The 14,435-nt window shown below is 40.4% G+C and overlaps 1 protein-coding gene across 1 annotated transcript in view; it reads left to right on the top strand.

Moving 5' to 3' along the window:
• ATP10A (ATPase phospholipid transporting 10A (putative)) overlaps positions 1-14,435 on the top strand; it is an 831,750-nt gene that overhangs the window by 442,689 nt on the left and 374,626 nt on the right. The gene's annotated exons all lie outside the window — the stretch shown is intronic.

Here is a 14,435-nt window from a genome sequence, read left to right on the forward strand (position 1 = left end):
CCGCAGGGGCTGCAGAGCCTGTGTTAGGGTATTTTTTGACCAGTCAACAAGTTTGCTGAATGCTGCTGGGCTCTGTCCATTTTCACACTTTGCTACTGTGCACACAGCTCCTTTTTTCAGCTCCATCCCAAGCAAAACAAAAACATCAAAACGTTATTTTCTCTTTCCCATCCAACTTCTTAAGGGAATGTTCCGTCCAAATTGCGAGCGCGTGTTTTTCCATTCAGACACATACGCTTCACGTTTCCTGTAAGCAGAATTAGGCGCAGGTGTTGGATTCTATAACCCTCCCTTGGCAGCACCAGTAGCTGTCCGAGGGGGAATGGCTTTAGGGTTACGGTGCGTTTTTCCACAATCTTTATTATGATGTTTTTTCCACAAACTTGCCGTCATGACCTTCTTTTAAAAATACTGATTTTCCAAATAAAGAAAATGCCACAGAGTTAACTTCTAAAACCAATTGCCTTTTCACCCTCTTCAGGGGAGAAGGGAAAGCCTCTGTGACCAAAATACCTGTGGTCCAGATTCTCCAGGTTGCCACCAAAGCTGTGTCATACCTCTTAATCTCTTGCAGCAGCATGACGGGAGAGATTTAGGGATGTGCCATGGCAACACTCACTTTAGGTGAGGGTCACGGTTTATTTTAACTGTAAGTGACATTACTTTTTCCTTTTTGATCATATTTAAAGCCTCGTTTAACTCACTTCTAAGGCCACGTGATTTTCCCTCTTTTCATCCCTGACGTTTGGCTTCTGCACTTACCTCTGGACTGTACTGCTCACTGTAGAACTGTCTGCCAGCAGGCAGTCTGGCCAGAGCAATGAGAGCTGTGTCCAGAGATTATAGCACAAAGCAGCAGAATAGCCCAGGCGGTAAAGGTAAGCGGGCTGGTCCGTGCGTGCCACCCACCAAAAGTGGTTGAATTGTGAGGCACGGTTTCTTTAGACCTTATTTTTTTGGTGGATTCAAAAATGTATCTATGAGAGAGATTGGATATTAGTATTCAAGTTTGGTGTTTAATGCACATTTCAACTGTAGCTGCTTCTGCAGATTGCCTTGCTGCTATGAGCGCGTGCTGTGTGTGTGTGTGTGTGTGAGAGAGAGAGAGAGAAAACAAACTGTTGTCTGATGTACCTATTCTGATGGTGCATTGGAAACCAGCATTGCTGCTGCTTATGTTCTGTCGACTTTGTGTATGAGGGAAACTTGCATTTCACCTGTTTTGCCACAGCTGTATGTGTATGAGGTAAACGTCCAGTGATTTCCTGTGTTGCACTCACGCTTTGTGTGCTTCTCATGCTGTATTTGCTCTGCATATGTAGCTAGCCTCCACTGTTTGTGCCTGAGCAATGTCTAGTTTGTGCTTGTATGTATATATAGGTATGCTTTAGAGCTTGCACTGCTGCTGTCTACTGCAGCTGTTGTGTGTGTGTGTGTGTGTGTGTGTGTGTAAAGCCTACTTGGTCAAAGGTCCTAGACATCGGCTCGAGAGGTGGGGGGGGGGGGGGGGGGGGCGAAGGAGTTTTGTCTATTTACTTCCAAACTCTGGAACATCCTATCCTCTCACCTAAAGACCATATCTGATCTGCCCTCATAAAATGGCTTTTTACTCAGTAAGATGGCCTACTCATGAATTCTGTTCCTCTTCTAGCATCGTATGGGTAGAGCCTGGATGCCTCTGGGCAGTAGTATGCGCTTTATAAATATAAAATCAAATCAAAAGAGCAATACTGTACAGTAGTATCTGTATTGTATGTGTGTGTGGGAAGCTTGCAAAGTTGCTTTCTGTTTTGCAGCTTGTTTGCATGTGTGTGCGTGTGTATGTTTAAAAAACATTGCTGCTGTCTCTGCTTTACCTACTCGACATGTGAAGGAACCTAGCACCCTGCCACCCCTTTTGTACCATGCTGTTTGTGGGGGAATCTTTCACTGCTGCTTTTGTATGCTATACCCGCTATCTGAGTGAATGGGTCACTGCTGTACCTGTTCTTTGTGTGTGGGAAGCTTGTGCAGTTGCTGCCGAACCTGTTCCTGCTGTGTGTGCAAGGCAATGTGTACAGCACCATTGCTAACCCTGCTGTGCTTGTTCAGTGTGAGAGGGAAACTAACACTTTTGCTCTCTATGCACTCTATTAGCTGTGAGTGTAGAAGCTTGCAATGTTGCTGTCTGCTATTCAGTGTGCGTTTGTTCATATTTATGTGCAGTCCGCACTACTCCTGCCTTTGTTGTACCTCAATGTGAGTGAAACTTGCACTGCAGGTGCCCATGCTGGGCATGTCCACATCGCATGACGTAAAGTTTCCCACTGCTGCTCGTGTTATTCCTGCTTCCTTTATGTAAGACTGGATTACCCTGTTATTAACTGTGCTGTAGTTGCTGAATATGTAAGGGAATAGGCCACCACTTCTGTTTCTGTTCAGTGCATAAGGGACACTTGTATTGGTGCTGGCAATATAGTACCTGTTCTTTGCGTCAGTGAAACTCGAGCAGCCTTTTCACTATACAAAAGCCAGAGGAATTTGCTTTGACATTGCTTGCTTGTTTACTGGAATATCCTGTACATAAACTCAAAGCTTTTGTTCACTTTGATCTGTTTCCTTATTTTCCCATGAGCAAAATGTGTTTTATAGTTACTCTCTGTTGGGACATGCATGGTAAACAGGTGTGTACCCCTGCTGTGACTGCATGTGAAGCTGTTGTACGGAAACTTTTCAGACACTCACCCCCAGTCACAGATATTGCATGTAGCTGGGTCTGAACTGAGGTGGCAGAGTGAGCTAAAGAATGATGATGGATTCAACCTAGATCTGTGACTGGGGGTGAGTGTCTGAAAAGTTTCCGCGCTCCGTCCATCATCTCCTTGTGTTTGCTTTGCTCACCCTAAGTTGGCAGGGTATGCCCAGACATGGGTCCCTTGCTCACTTTGCCACTGGATTCAAGCTAATCTGGCTGATGAGGGGCATTACCCCGAAACGGGTCCCAGGATTCTTGCTTCCGGTTCAGGAAAGACCTGGCTTGGCAGTTCAGGCTGGACCGTTCCCATGAGGCACAGGGTCAAGACTGATTTGCATATAGCTGGGTCTGAACTGAGGTTGCAAAGTAAGCTAAAGAATGATGATGGATTCAACCCAGATCTGTGACTGGGGGTGAGTGTCTGAAAAGTTTCAGCACTCCGTCCATCATCTCCTTGTGTTTGCTTTTTATTAATATGTTACACATTAATCAGATCTTTAATACTAACCCTGACACATGCACTTTCTGAAATTACAATGAATTAAAGTATAATAAAGTAGTTTTTTAAATATGCTTAACATGCATCTAATGATTTTTTAAAAAATATTTGTATTTGCATTTTCAACCAAAACAGGAACAACCAATGTGTTACAGATAGTCATTCTCGCACCCAAGTACCCTCCCGCTCCCCCACCCGCCGCCCATAGCATCTAACATGCATCTAATGTTAACCCTAACTTTCCATTAACTAAATAGCAAGCCTTTCTAGAACTCCATGCTAACCATAACACTATTCTTAAACAATTTATACATTCATTAAATTGAATAATTAATTACATTACATTATTGTAAATCAATTCAATAAGCATAACTTGAAGTGAACCACAATACCGCTTTAACTCATTTTTCATTAAATTTAATAAGTATCCTAAACATAGTCCAATTGCTATGTCGATTTCCAAATTAATTTTAAATGAGTATTGTTTTTTTGAAAAGCTACTCTGATATATTTCAAGTGATGTCTCCAATCCTTGCCTTCGAACAAATCAAATTATGTTTACTGAAATACAGTAACCTTATTCTTACCCTGTTACTAACCATAACAGTAAAATACATTTAATCACCTTTGAATGCAATAAAACAAGTAACCTTAACCTAACCTTGACGCTAGCCCTTGTGCTTACCTAATTTGATGTAGCAGCAATTCTAATTTAGCACCTCTGATGGTGTGACTTCTCAGTGTAATGGGTTTCAGGTAATAGGGCTACACCCTTTATCATTTATAAAACAGTCATCAAATATTTAGAAACATATCTACTATACAAATGTGAGCTTCCTTTTGCAGTCATTACACGTGATTAGCTTGTTTTGTTGTCTTTGTTTGCATTTGACTGAAAAAGAAAACACCTTTACCTTTAACTGTTTTGCTTGTATTTCATCATAGAGCAATGCATGACTATGGATGTAAAAATGCTCTAAATTTCTAGAAAAGCATCAAGCAATTTACTGTTGCATTTATCTAGTACCTCCTACCCCTGACGAGACTTCAAAGTGCTTTTGGTGGATAGATAGAATGTTACTCCTTGCATTTAGGACCATGGCTTGGAGCATGAGTGAAAGCCTAGTTGGATAATTATGGACTTTGATTCTCAGCTCCATTCAGATAAAAAAGAAAATGCCATGCAGGCACCTCCTTAGCTTGCGAACGGCAAATGCAAGACTCCAATGTGCTGAATGTAACCTACTACAGGTACATTTGTAATCCTTGTTTACGCAACTCTTCATTTAGATTTTGAATTTAAAGGAATCAAAAGTCAGATTATACAACGGGAATACGATTGACTATACAAACAGAATTTCAGTGCTGAATAAATGCTATGTTATGTTATAACTATTTATAGAGCGCACAAATATCAACAAAGGTTTCTCGGCGCTAGCTCCTCCTGAAACAGAACAGAGTGAAAGAAGAGAGTTAAAAAAGCCCAAACTATTAAAAAGCCAAGTTAATTTTTTTTTCCTGAAATAAAAAGTGAAGACAAATCTCTAATCTGACAAGGAAGAGAATTCTAGAGCTTAGCAGTAGCCACCACAAAACTTCTGTCACCCCAGTTGGATCTATATGTTCTGGGAACAACCAATAGATTTGGGCCGGCTGAGTGCAGTGACCTGTTCAGGGTGTACATCATTAACGATTTCTTCAAAAATTCGGGTCCCATGTTATCTGTGGCTTTATAGGCAATGCACAGCGCCTTAAATTGTATTCTGTTTCCGATAGGCAGCCAGTGCAGTTGTCTGATCACTTCAGACACAGAATGAAATTTCGGTGTGCCGGAAAACAGTCTAGCAGCAGCATTTTAAATTAGCTGCAGTTTGTTCAAAATTGATTGCTGAGCATCAATCAGTAGACCATTACAATAGTCTACCTTAGATAGAACCGAGGCCGATAAGATCGTATCTCTGACTTCAATGGGATAAAAGGAAACAGTTTCTTAGCCATTCTGAGGATGTAAAAAGACGAGCAGACCACTGAGTTGACATGATATTTATTTGAAAGCTTGTCATCAAGAATGACCCTAAGATTGTTTGCCGTGGTAACTGGGACAGGAGGCAGTCCAAGATTGTCTGGCCACCAACAAGAGGACCACGCCAGAGAGAGGTTACCAAACACAATCATGTCTGTCTTATAGGAATTTAATTTGAGTCAGTGATTGGCCATCCAGGTACTCACCGTCAACATACCATCAGGAAAATTAGACAAGACACTGTCTCCGTCCTTATGGCAGCGAAAACATTTGAGTATTGTCTGCATAAGATGTAAGACTTAAGCCAGCCGATTTGATCACTTGTGCCAGGTTGGTCACATAAATATTAAAAAGGGTAGGACTGATGGAGGAGCCTTGTGGAACTCCACATGGAAGAGAAAAAGGAGGGGATTCAAAAACACCCAACTTAACTGATTCGGCTCTGTTGGATAAGAAAGACACTGACAGATCTTTGGCCTTGTCCCTGATCCCTAAGGAGGATGTACAGTTGATCAGGAGACCATGATCAACCGTATCAAAGGCTGCTGATAGGCCGCTGCACCAGCCTTATCCAACGCACACCTTATTTCCTTCGTGGCTTAGATGAGCGCTGTTTCTGTACTATGGCCCTTCCTAAAGCCAAACTGCGTCTCATCCAACAAATTGTGGGCCTGAATATATTGGGTAATTTGGTCATGTGTGATCTTTTCAGCTAATTTGGCGAGCAAAGGCACTCGTGCAATTGGCTCATAGTTGTTAGTGTCTTCTGGGTCCAGGTTAGACTTCTTTAGTAGGGGCAGAATGGAAGCTTTTTTCCATTGAGAAGGATAGACACCAACAGTAAACATAGAATTAAAGATGTTGGTCAGAACTGGTCCAATTAGCTCAGAAGATTCCTTAAGAATAACAGGCAGACACAGGTCCAAAGGTGATCCTGATTTAGCTGCCCTTACCAGGTTTATTACTAGCTCCGGGGAGACAGGGGTGAACTCGCTCAGAGAAATGTCCTAAGGATTCTGTAAGGCAATCTGACCTGGTTGGAGAGACGATAGAGGCGTTAAAGTTGGAATATTTGGAATCTACTTTAGCCTGAAAGCTAAGGACTATGGAATTGCAAAATGATTGAGTCGCTAGATTGGCCAGATTACAAGGGAGGTCCCGAGTTTGGATACCACCTGAAATAGGAGTTTAGTAGAATCTTGAGCTGCTATAATTTCTCTTACAAAGTAGCTGCTTTTCTCTTTAAAAAGGAGATGTTTATAGTTGGCCAAGGGTTGTTTATTGAGAAGTTTCTCCTGTCTATCGTATCCTGTTGCCAGCGTCTCTCTTGATTCCTAGAACGCTGTTTCTCAAGCCTCAAGGCTTCCGAAAACCACGGGGCCTGAGTGCGTAGTTCTATTTTTGGAGTCTGTCTTGTATGCAACTAGTTTGGCGAAAGAGGCATGAAGCTAATCTGTATAGCTCAAGGCTACCTGCTCTGGGTCATGGGATAGAACCGGCTTAGTATCTGATACATTTTGTCTAAGAAGCCCATGGTCTATATTCTTCCAAGCTCTAAAATATTTGAACGTCACCTGTCTAGGGTGAGGGAAGTCCACCTTAAGAAGACAAATGTCAAATAGGACTGCATGATGGTCCAACCAAACTAACGGAAGAACCTCCTTTAAAATTATGGCGTCATTGTTAGTGAAAAGGCCGTCTTGAATATGTCCAGCAGAGTGGTTGGGTAGGCCTACTTTCTGCAAAAGCCCTACTGATCTCAACTCCGTAATGAGTCGATCAAAGTCTTTGTCATTATGAGCCTCCAGATGAAAGTTAAAATCGCCTGTTATAGTAAAATTCGACATGCTCCTGTTGATTGCGAATTTGGATTCCCATTGATACCAAATTCTGAGCAGAGACTCTCAATAAATTCTAATTCTGAATTTGATTAACACAACTTGTAAGTATCTTCATTGATTCTGGCCAGTGCGGCATCACCATACCGTATTCTGAATCTGTACAATGAAAGAGGATAGTTCTGTTCCTCTTGTGAGCACTATAAATCATATAGATACATAAGAGTGAGTGAAAAGAAATTTAGAATCTCAGGTTTTACCTACCTATTGAAAGTGATATTTTTCCATCCTTTTTTAGGTACCTTAAACATTTTTCTTTGTCACTGGTCGGAAAATTAGATGTGAAACCTATATTGGTCTTTTTCACAGGCAGCTTCACTGGAACTGCCCTTGAAGATTTTGTCTCAAGACTCTAGACATGTAGTCCTTCTTGTAATGATTCAGTCACCTAATCTCCTATTCATTATCATACAAACAGTCTCTTCTGTACCAAGGTCCCAGTGAGTTGTTCATTGAATCTACTACTAGTTAACATTTTGTATTGAGCTGCTAACTCAGGAAATTAGTTCCGTGCACTGTAAAATCTTGGAAAAACTATGATACTTTTTTAACATTTAGTAATGGTGCTGCTGTTGCAGGTTTCCTTCAACCAATCATTTTCAGCAGTGCTTAATTTGAGCCGGTGGTTACCGGTGCTTGGCACCGGCACTTAATTGCCAACACCGACGCTTATTACAGTCTGCTACCTGGTGGTACTGTTTAGCTAATTTAGAGATGAGCACTACAATTGTTTATTAATTAAATATACAGTACAATGACTAATAGCTGTTGCCCAAGCCATTCATTTAGATTTGGGGGCCTGGAATATATCTGAGCTGTAACACTTATAGGAGTTTGATAGTTAGTAATTGTATTGGTTTTTTCATTGTCAACACTTGCAGAGGCAATGGCTGGTGCAAGCGGCAGTGGCCTCTGATTAGGGCACTGGCACTTAATTTCTTTACAAATTAAACACTGGTTTTCAGACAGAAAGTCTGCCGATTTATTACCTCCTAAGTGCTTGTTTCCTGGATATAAAAAAAAGATGAAAAACACAGCAGAGTTTCCTGCATGATGTGCCAGAGTGAAACTCTTCTGCAGCAATTCTATATTTGTTATCACTCCTACAAAAAGTGATAAAAGAGTTCACCTATTATTTGGTTTCATAGGAAAAATCCAACTGCACTGTCAGGTGGTAATTTTGTGGGGAAAACATTTGTAAAGAAAAAGAATTTGTTGCTGCGGAATATTAAACATATTGTTTCTGTGTACTCTTTGTAAAGGTGTATTTTTCTGGTACTGTAATAAAAAAAAGTTCCCTACAAGAAAGTAGACAACAAAAATTTAGTTGCAAAAAAGTCACAGATTACATGTATTTTTCCGAATGCAGTCCTAAGAAAGTCCAGATTTGTGTCATTACATGTTTATTGTCCTCATATTTGGTTTGGGTGTTTTTACTTTTCAGTTGACCTCCTATTCCTTAACCAGTTTTTTGTTTTATATATTTACTGGGGGAATACCACTGGACCCCGTTTTCTCCCTACTGCTGTCAACCTCATGCTTGTACACCCAATGTCTTTGTCCATTCAAACTTCTCCCTCGACACGCCTTTTCATCTCTTTTTGTCTTTTTTTTTTTTTTTTCTTTTCAGGACACTCATTTTGCCCTTAAGTCACAACTTTGCATCCCTTGCCCGCTCCTTTTATGCTCAACACGCCTCCTTCCGGGCCTACCAATAGCTTCACTCACTTTCTGTCAATATGTTGTGGTTTCTGTCTTCGTGCACTGTTTTTCTGTTTTCCTGCCCGTTGCATTCCTGAAAAATAAGACCTGTAGTTCAGTAACACAATGGCCATTTTGATCTTTTTTTTTTAATGTAACCTAATTAGATGGAAGGAGTACAATAACATAGACAAAAATAGTCTTTGTATCACTTCATTTTGTTTAAATGTGGATTGTGTGTGTAAGACATTTTGATTGCGCCTAATTGGAGTGTTTGGCGTGGGAACTGAGACATCTGAGAAATGCCTGATGGCAGTGGAAGGGATGTCCTCTCATTTGCAATACTTTCTTCACTTCGGATGCTGATAAATGAAGGAACTACAAATTTCATAGAGGACAGAACTGTGCCATTCCAACAATTTTTATACTCAACAGTGTAGCACTAAACAGTTAATTTTTCTGGGTTTGACAATTTCGCTTTCTCATTTCACATCTTTGCACAGAAAAGTCCAGGCTGAGGTACATAATTACAATACAAGTGTACGTAAGAGCAGAAGGATCAAGGAGTATAAGCAGACAATCAGTTCCTTTGTGCGTTATGCTGTGGATGTTGTCGTGTTTCTTTACGGTGCTTTTCGCAGTTATTTATGATTTTTTATAGGCAGTGCAACAGTAGATAACTAGTATAGAAGTTGTTGGATGAAATTTAATTTTGCATCTTAAAAATGTTGTAATGACCCCCCCTATATGCTGCTAGTCTTAACTCTGGGTATTTAGTTATTTTATATGCTATGTTCTTAAGTGTTTTATTACTGCATGATTTCACATTTTTTAGTTATTGTGTTTGCTTTTATGGCAAATGCTGAAATAAGGCTTTATTCTGGAATCGTATTTTTACGGTGGCAATTTCAGTGCTGTAACCTTGCAGAACCCAGATTGATGGAAGCAAACAGATTGTTTTTGATGATGTAAGCAGATAATTTTGGTGTAACGCATTTTTAGATGGCTTTGCCTAGCCAAGGGAAGTTAGTGATAGATCTATAGCAGGATAGTGAGTTGGGCATCTGGTTTGTTTAACTAGGGGTAATTTGACCCATTGTTAGGCAACTGTGGAAGATGCCTTCAAGCAGGGATATATTGATTAGATGCCACGATGGGACTGTTTCCCAAACTGCCTTTTGTAGTTTGTAAAATAGTACTACAGTGGTACTACTTGCTTAATACAAAATGTAGATCACAAATCTACAGATGTAAATCTCCACCGCTACCTCTGCTGTATTTTCTATAGTGAGATCTCTGCACATGTGCGTTAGCTAATTAGTACTAAATGTGAGAAAGACAGGGGGTGTGGTGGGAAAATGGAAAATATCTACTACACTATTAGATGATTTGGGGTGAGATAAATATGGATTTAGAATCGGACAAGGAGGAGTGTAGGGAGGGGCTTGCTAATATAAACACCCATCCACAAAAGAGTATATAAATTGCTATTCATAAGGTACACTTCAAAAATTACTACTGCCCTAAGAGTGACAAAACAGCAATACATGTCCTACAGCCCAACCCAGCCTTGGAGTAAGTCTAGCACCAAACAAGGCCACTCACAGGTACTGCATAACACTGCCACATAAAATAATGGCGGAAGGGGTTGGATATAATACCACATAGGAAATATTTAATTAGAGTAAAATTAAATAATTACATTTTTAAATATATTAAAAAATGAATTGTAATTTACATTAATTAAACACAACTTTTAACTATATTTGTTAAATAAAAATAAAATTGCTAGGTAGGGTGTTTTTATTTTATTTGGTTTAAAAATGTATATTTATAAAACAAATTATAATATTTAAATGATCGAATCATTTATTTTGGACAAGTAATGTGCTTTAACGTTTTATTTGTTGATTTTATCAGTTCTACAAAACAATATAATTATTTTCATTTATTTTACATTTGTTTTTCAAAACCTAAAGAATAGATATATATGTATTTTAAATTAATGCACTTTAATCATCATTTTCCCTATTCTTTTCAAAAGGAGAACTTCACTGTGGTGGTAAAGATCTCCACCTACATATGAAATGCATCAAGTAGTAACTTTATACTTGTAAATTTGAGTCTATCCCTTGTTTTCACAGTATAGAGACATGTAAGTCTACACTTTGGAGTAAATTTATACTTTGAAATGGTGAATAGCCAAGAGTTGCAAATGTTTACTCCGAAGTGGAAATACATTTACACATGTAGATTTACTCATGTGTACATTTACCTTTGTGAATAGGCACCCACGTTTTTACTGTAGAGTTGGAAGTTCTTTCAGATGATTTTATCTGGGATGATGTTGTCTGTCATGGCTTGCCAGGGGTGCTAGCCCTATTCCCATCTATCTCTAGTCCTGGCCATTATTGGCCACCCAATTGGCCCCCTGCAGGCATTGCTATTCAGGATGTCCTTTACAGTGGTGTGACAGGAGTCATGCCACCCTGGATTTTGGCTGCCACATGTGTACTGTTTAGTTTGACCTGTCCCCGTCACCCCAGTCACTAGCACAGCAAATTCTTACGCCATGGGGGAACCAGAAGAGATGTAACTATGTCACTTCTAAGTGGCAGGCTACAGCGGGTTTTGGGATCTTCCACAAGATTTGAGGATCTATTGCAAGATGTGTTGATTCCCTTATTCTTTAAATTCCACACCAAGGGCATGGCCAGGTACTTGACCTTTCTTCCTGTTGACGTAAGGAAGCTCTGCTCTTCATCTGTGTTTCTCTGCCTGGGTTCTGCTCTTCATGTGTGTTCCTGACTCTCAAGCTGGACACACAATTCATCTTCCCAAATGGTTTCTGCTTGTGGAGCATCTTGGAACTTCTTCTGCAATGTCACTGCAATGAATCGCCTCACATTCCTACAACTATTCAAAGAATTTACTTTCATCCTTGGAGCTCTTTGACCTCTTTCAGCATTGCCTTCAGAGGGTTCTGGTTAGGGGTCAGCTAGGGAAAGTGACATTTATTTGTTTGGAATGTGTAACTATTGTTGTATTCTTGAACTGCCTCTTGCAACTACGTACCTGAATTCTGCTTTGCCTTCTAGGTTGTGCAGTAGCAACTCTCTCTTGGACCTTTGCAGAGTTATTTACAAACCCTGTTCAGTGCCTCCAGTTGTGGAGCTTTAATAACTGTTTATAGGACATTAGAACAGGAACAGTCTCAAGGTGATTCCCTTGTCTCTAGCAAGATAAAGGGACTGTGCCATTGATAAATTGAGTGCTTACTGTAATGCACCTGTTACAGGAGTGATTCTTACATATTTTTTTTCCGTAGAATGTTACCATTCATGTGAAATCCATGTAGAAGATAAAATGGAATGCAACTGAAATTGGTGTAAGATATGAGTAAGCTTGTGTTCTGTTAATATAAAAGATTTGTCACTCGTGAAAAACTGCAGAACACCCATGATACCCTCCATTTGACAAGAGGTGTTGTGAGACCAAAACCCTTCTCTCATAACCCTAGCCCTATTCCCCCTCATTGCTATTAGTCTTGGTTATGTTTGACAATGTCAACGGGGAAGGAGACTGGTGTTGTTCCCCATCATTCCTACAGCAACATTTGGATCTGCATGTTAGTGGTAACCTAAATCTTTTATCATCATTGCAGAATATTGGTTTTAGGTTTCTGACAATCTGTAGAAGGTCATCTTCGGAGATGGAGTCAAATTCAGACCAACACGCTCAGTTAGAGGAGGGAGGGAATCTTGAGAAGCTGTTAGAGGGGAGTCGTATAGATACTCTTAATGAGTTGATTTTGTTGAGAAGGATTCTTTTAATTCTTCACACTTGAGGTGCTAATTAGGCAGATATTTTGTGGTTAGCTTGACAAGATACAAAAGCTCTTTAAGTTTGTTTAGGGAGTGACTGGGAGTAATTTATGTAATTCATACATCTTCATTTGTTTTTCTCAGTTATAGTAAAGATAATCAGATCATCTGTGGAGGCCACCAGAACAGACTCTTTGCAGCAAGGGGAATAGAGTCCCTTTTGGTGGCACTTGTAGATGGTCTTTAGTGTCTGGATGTTGTCAGTAGTGTCTGTGCTCTAATATTGTTGGATGTGAGCGATATCCAACATTGTCAGCCAAGTGCTTCTTCTTTCCCATTGAAAATAAGCAAGGGAGCATTTTTAACCTGGCTCCATTCACTTCTGTTCAGCTGGTCAAAGGATGTTTCTTCCTGCTATTCACTGCTTTGCATTTCAGCATGGACGGATGTGTTCCTAAAGACTTTCATCTTCCTGCAAATGTATTCATCTCTCATTTTCACCTGCTGGCTACCCTCGTTGTTGTCATTGACTTGAACCTTAGCATTTTTCTTTCTTTTTTTAAAAACTTTTTATTCGTTTTGCAACAACATTGCATCGGTACACATTACACATTTGAACATTATTCACATCGTTCCCCCCTGTTTCGGAGGGCTTTACATTCACCTCTAAGGTAAGCAAGCGATATTGCAGTGCACAGTCCCCAGCTATAGGCCCACCCAGTGCAAGAGAAATTATAAAATAAAAAGTTATACCACATGACGTAAGGAAGGACATTAACAGGAGTCTGAACATCAGCTAATTGGAAGGGGAGGGAGACCCTACCTCTGCTGTCATTTGAGCCATCAAAGTTTGTCGTTCTCTCCGCCTCTCTACCGTAGGGGAAATGCAAATATCTCCTCTGTACTTGTTCCACTTCCCCCATTTATGGTCCCACTTCCTAGGACAGCCCCGTCCCTTAAACACCGTCTTTTCGGCAGTCATAGCTGTGTTCATGTCTTTGGCCCACTCACCCAGAGTTGGGACCGTGTCCACCCCCCATTTCTGTGCTATGTTGGGCTTAGCAATGATAAAGCCCATCGAGACCCAACTCTGTTCTGCCTGAGAAAGGTCTGTCGCTCCCCAGATATTAAGGAGACAGAGCTGGGGAGACAATCTCAGAGGTTTGTCACACGTTCTCTCAAGTTGGCGGGCAATCCTCACCCAATACTGCTGGATTTGTGGACAATCTCATATTATGTGTACAAAGGTCCCCATTTGCTTACAATGTTGGAGACAGAGCGGGTCAAGGCGTCTACCAATTTTAAACAGGCGCTTAGCGTCAAAGTAGACCCGGTGGAGCACTTTCAGCTGAATGAGTCGTAGGCGCATCGGAATAGCCACCTCCCTGGGGGAGGCCAGTGCGTTAGCATTTTTCTTGAATGCTGAATTATTATCTTTTGCTCAGCAGTTTTAAAGCAGTACACTTGTGGAAGGGAGTTGGTGGCTTAAGTCTGAATGGAGGTGATAATCTCTGGGATGTTTGAGAGCTCTGGCGCTTCCAGTTGTGATAAAACTTTACCCATACACATTTCTAGTCAGTTCAGGGCAATTAAAGTTGTGGGGAAGTTGTATAGAGTAATAATAATAACTTGTTTTATACATATAAAACACATTTGTGGTGTGTATATATACACACCACATTCCTGATATTTCAATACTGTAAATAGTAGGCATTAATATTACAAAATGTAATTGTACTCACTTTACTGACCCGAT

The sequence above is a fragment of the Triturus cristatus genome, chromosome 8 (genome assembly GCF_964204655.1).
Source record: "Triturus cristatus chromosome 8, aTriCri1.1, whole genome shotgun sequence".
In the NCBI taxonomy this organism is placed as follows: Eukaryota; Metazoa; Chordata; class Amphibia; order Caudata; family Salamandridae; genus Triturus; species Triturus cristatus.